Source organism: Oreochromis niloticus, unplaced genomic scaffold, assembly GCF_001858045.2.
Source record: "Oreochromis niloticus isolate F11D_XX unplaced genomic scaffold, O_niloticus_UMD_NMBU tig00000040_pilon, whole genome shotgun sequence".
Classification (NCBI taxonomy): domain Eukaryota; kingdom Metazoa; phylum Chordata; class Actinopteri; order Cichliformes; family Cichlidae; genus Oreochromis; species Oreochromis niloticus.
This window is the reverse complement of record NW_020327039.1, coordinates 75,038-80,548: the sequence shown is the minus strand read 5'-3', so window position 1 is coordinate 80,548 and position 5,511 is coordinate 75,038. Positions and strand designations below refer to the sequence as shown.

General features: G+C 36.6%; 1 long non-coding RNA gene across 1 annotated transcript; it reads right to left on the bottom strand.

Moving 5' to 3' along the window:
- Nucleotides 1–2,316: 2,316 nt before the first annotated feature.
- Nucleotides 2,317–5,227, bottom strand: LOC102082468 (uncharacterized). The gene is made up of 3 exons (XR_268643.3): nt 5,133–5,227; nt 4,789–4,900; nt 2,317–2,427 (listed from the first exon to the last, which is right to left on the bottom strand). It is a non-coding gene; the product is annotated as an uncharacterized LOC102082468 (long non-coding RNA).
- Between the last annotated feature and the right edge of the window lie 284 nt (nt 5,228–5,511).

Genomic DNA, 5,511 nt, shown 5'->3' with positions numbered 1-5,511 from the left:
AGATCATCTATTGTTAAGAATATGAGGAGCTGTAGGATTTGCCGTAAATTTGTACTCATAGTCATCAGACTTTTATACAAACAAATTCATTTAGTGTCACTTTATTTATGAATCTTGCTCAAGGATACTCTATTTTTCGAACCATAAGGCGCACCAGATTATAAGGCGCATTAAGCGAAACAAAACAGATAAGTCAAACTTTACTTAACTCCTTCTTCTTGCTTCCTCCACTTCTGTACCATTGATTCATTAATGTTGAATTCTCTCGCAGCTGCTCTATTCCCATGTTGTTGCAGTATATTAATGACTAACCTCGTATTGTGGATGGATTATCTCAGTTGTTCTCCTGAAGTCTGGTCTGTTTACAGCATCCTGCCATGCGACTGCATTTGTGCCAAACCATCAGGAACCCTCACGTTAACTTTTATTGAGTGGAAAAAAGTTAGCATTCATCCTCCAGCTTCACTGTGTTTATGTTATGCTAACATAACTGTGTCACTAGCAATCACGTAGCACATCATTATTACCAGCTAGTCAAACTCCAGTACCAAACATCACTGCTGTTTAGTTTTCTGTCTTCATTTATGTTGGAAGTGATAGCAGAGCTGTACGTTGAATTTTTTCAGAAATCTCTCAGTCAGAACATAGAATATCATGTTTAGGTGGAAACTAGCGAGCTAACTTCCTGCTAACTTCTAACTCCGTTAAATTTAATAAATTCTGTTTCCATGGATGTCTGGATGTTAAACTTAATTGTTACACCTGGTAAAGCAGCAACGCTGATGATTTTATTAAAGATGAAAGAATTTAGACAGTTTTTAACTCTCAGTGATGCTGCAGTGTTTGTTTGACTTTGGGACCTGCAGCCGACCGAGTTTTGGACCCAGATTACTCCGTGAGGCTCATGACTACGATAGCCTAATGCTCTGACAATCCATCAAGCAGTGCAGCTTCGTAGCTTACCGAAGTCGTAGTGCAACATTTTTTGACAGATTTTTGAGCTCTGTGTACCACATAAAATTGGTTCCAGGTCAGTAACCACAACCAGAATTCATACATAAGGCGCATTATTGATTTTTGAGAAAATTAAAGGATTTTTAGAGCGCCTTGTAGTGCGGAACATACAGTACTTTGACATACAGAGTGGAGGAGCCAGGAAGTGAAGCAGCAACCTTCTGATTTGTAAACGACCCGCTCTACCTCCTGAGCCTGAGTTTTATCCATCGGCAACAAAATACTAGAACAAATGGTTCAGAAGCAGCAAATAGTTTTTATTGTGTTTGCTTTTTTGTGCTGTGTTTGTTTATTGTAATTGAGGACAAAATAAGTACATAGTGGATTCTAATTATACAAGTAAATTTGTCAATACAACAAAAAATCATATAAAAAACACACAGGGCACTGAGCAAAGACATGTCAACTTGTGAGTCCTGATGTTTGAAGTGTTCAAAGAACTTTTTTTTTTTACACATTTATTTTGTGATCAGACAATAAATCATTTATTAGAAGCAAGCTGGATCCAAAAGTTACCAAAATCACCTTTCACATTATTTTAACACATAACTGTAGTACATACATCTGTATTCTGTGGTCACTGATCTTAATATATCAGTATCAATGATAAAAGAACCAAATAACAAATTTCATGTTTTTTCACTCCTTTGTCTTTTTTCTTATCAATAACATTTAATACATTTTTTTTCTACATGCATTTCTACAGCATTGTAGTAAAAATCGTTTAACTGTTTTTCATACAATATGTGTGGAAATAGAAGTTGAACACATGCAAAACATGTATGCACTTAAAAGACAGACTCAAGTAAAAACCTATAATATGGAAGATGTTTCCAGTCACTGTTAGTTAGAGCTGATGATAAATGTTGCTCTTTTGTTATCTCAGACATGTATATTTGTGGGTACAGAAGTAGAGTCCATGGAAATCTTTCCTGTAGTTGCGTTATTGGATTCAATAGTCTCTATGTGCTTTGCATAGTGCACAGGTAACCTTCCTTCACATCGGACTACAACTCTCACATTACTGTGAAATCTGCCATTATACTGACAGTTGCGTTTCCTGGCTCCATTATTTAGTTTACATATAACAATATTAAACTTTTCTTTACTCTTTGTAAGGGAAGTATCATAAGGTGATCCTTGGTCAATACAAATGTCTTTGACCGGTTTGTCATTACTAAGGATGAATGTGTTAGTTGTCTTACAACTGTTGTCAACATTGTAGATCCACTTTTTTTTAATTTCTTCATCACATTTTTCCACAGTCATACTAGCATCTACATGTTGTCGTATAAACCCTTCATAACGGGTTTCTTTCTGCGGCCATTTGAGTTGACGATTAGCTAGTTTTGAGCGTCCAGTGGCAAAGAGCAGCACAAGCAGCAAACAGGCAAACGGGATCCTCAGTGTTTCCTGGAGAAAGAAATACAGGAACATTTTCCACAATAAGAATTTAAAGCAGCAAAAATATTGTCACTAGTCGAAATAATTATTTAATCTCCTGCTTAATTTGTAATTTTGCTCCCTTACAAAGAAGTGAACAGTCTCTGATATTTATGGTAGTTTGATTTGAATGGAGAGACAGAGTATCAACCAAAATTCAGAAAAAAAAAAAAACACATGACATGAAGGTTTTTAATTGATTTGCATGTTATTGATTGAACTAAGTATTTGATCCCCTATAACCAAACCAGAATTCTGGTTCACACAGATTGGATTACAATTAATCAATTACAGATACTCCTGATCTCAGTTTATTTTGTGTAAAAAACACACCTGTCCACAGTATCAGTTTCTTCCAATCCAACTTCTACACCATCATGGCAAGACCAAAGAGCACTCAAAGGACTTTTTACTGAGGTCTACAGGGACAATACAAGATCATCGACCTTCTTCAGGTCTACAGTCCCCCTGCAACATTTTCCTTTGTTGTGGTGTTCGTGTTGCATATGAATGAGATCACAGACATTTGGCCACTTTGCCGTAATTACCACATGCACATTAGGTGGTACTTGATTGCAATGGAAAACGAGTTGAGTCACATCAAGCCGATCTGAGTATGTACTAATGGAGAAGGACTATAAGATCACGGAGCGGTCTAGTCAGTCTCCAGACCTCAGTACTGTAGAAAATCTGTGGAGGAAGCTGAAGTTTAAACTTTCCAAGTGGCAGTCAAGAAACTTAAAGGATTTAGAGAGTTTCTGTAAAGAGGAGAGGGCTAAGATCTGTAAACCAAGAGATGTAAAACGTAGTACCATAGCACCTCTTTTTTATGACATCATCATCTTTTGGCCAGACAAAATATGTAAACATGTTCGGTTCACCCTTTAAAAGTCACATACTGAGGCCACAAGCACGACTCTGTTTTCCTCTTCTCTCTTGCTTCCGACATTTTAAGAGCCACTTTTCAAAGATTTATGACTGTCACATAATTTTTGGCAGCTCTCAAAACTTCTTTTTTGAAACTGAAACACCCTGAAAAGCGGAAGCATGCACCTGAGGTGCACGCACAGCGCAGACCCCCTCTGCATATCCGCCGGAGGTGGCTGACTTAAGCAAAAGACACAGAACCAGCAAGAAAGGAAAAGACAGAAGCAGACAGAGTTAACCTGAGCTGGAAATAAAAAAAAGAGCCAGCAGAGCGACTATTGAGAGGAGATCAGGACCTGATTACTTTTCTAACTGATGGCTACACACAGCTCTGCTGGACAGGTAATTACCCCTGTTTGGTTTAATATTTGAGTTCAAACAGTGTAACTATGAAGCTAAGACAAATACAGATCATATATTTTCATACAGTGATGTTCCAGTCGGGTTGATGTTTGTGCGTCTTCACTGTAAAGACTGCAGGTTAGTGTCTGTGTCTGTGAAACACACCTTCAGTCTAATATTGACACCGTTATGCCGTGTGTACTTCAGTCCCGCTACCTACTCTTGAAAACCGTGTGCACATCTACTTTGCTATTTACGGTTCAATATGTACGTAAGGAATTCCTGTTGCTCTGAGGTACATCTAGCAAAGTCCAATCATTTACCACTAATAACAACCATTTTACTTTATTAATAAAAACATATCACATGAATTTCGTATTCAATTTAATTCCTTTTAAATAATTACATTATAAAATCAATCTAAATCAATATAAAAGCTTCCAACAATTCAATATCTTAACCAGTCTAATTTTTGATGCATAAAATAACTTTTTGAACAATAATATTGTGGATTTTTTTAACAATATTACTTTTTTTTAAGGCAATAATTAATTATTTACATACAAATGCTCACATGCAGACATTATTATGGATATTATGTGCCAAATAATTACAAAAGGCTGCATTTACCAGGTTAAACCAGTTGACTTTTCACAAAGCCATGATAGATAAAGTTTGCTGATCAGAACTTGGTATAATCTTAGCAATAAATAAATAAAATATGCTTCATAAAGGTTCATATGTTGTTTATCACTTTAGCTTTTACAAAACATGAAAATCATCAAAAAGGTTTCTGGTTATTTGTTAAAAGTTTGGAGGGGAGTTTTTTATTTAAAGCCTTTTAAATAACCTTGGTAGGTTTTTTGCTTGTTTGCTTATGTTGTTGTTTTTTAGATGAATTTATGATGTGGACCTAAAGGCATTAAGAGTTCTCTACTTACAACCACACATTGAACCGTACATAGGTAAATGGCTGACTGCAGTTAATAATAGTACCTGTGTCTTAGCTATCATAACAAAATATTATCTTGAATTCACACTTTTCCAAATGAGGATATATACCTTATTTTTTACCTTACTGATCAGTGTTTGGTTGGTTAACTGCAGGTGTTCGGGCACGAGTCCGTCGTCTGGAAGAGCAGGTGGTGAAGATGACTTCAGTGAATCAAATGCCCTGAAAGTGGAATTAAAGTTAAACTTTATTTGTACATGAATCAATGAAGACAGGCCTCTGTCTCGACATGCAGTAATTGCAATACTTATGCATTATATGCATGCTCACAGAACCCAGATGATGCTAGCATGTTTTGAAGCCCATGTCTGGATAGTGAATGTGAGTATAAGTGTGGCAGGAGAGTAAGTTCTCCCTCTTTCTTGGAAGTATGCAAAAGCCAACAAGTTCTTACCAAATGAGAAGTGAAGCCTGGAGATGAGCAGAGATCAAGTCAAGTACAGTTCAGACACGCTGTTATTAAATTCTACCTGAGCAGGTTATAGTTCACCTCAGTAACAGAAGAAAAAATAACACTTGGCTCTGAGGGCTTCAGTTTTTATACATTGCTGCAGCACCACCTTAAGCAATTATTTACATCAATACCTACATCACTAGCCCACCAGTTCTAAGAAACGTCTCTGTTTGTGGTTCAAAACCTAATGTGACACCAATGACCACAACAGCATGCAGCTGCAGGTTGTCATTCACAGCTGGCTTAATGGTAAAGAGGCATATTTGCAGGCAGCTGTTTGAAGTTATTTTTACATAAATAAAACAAATGTGTCTAAAAA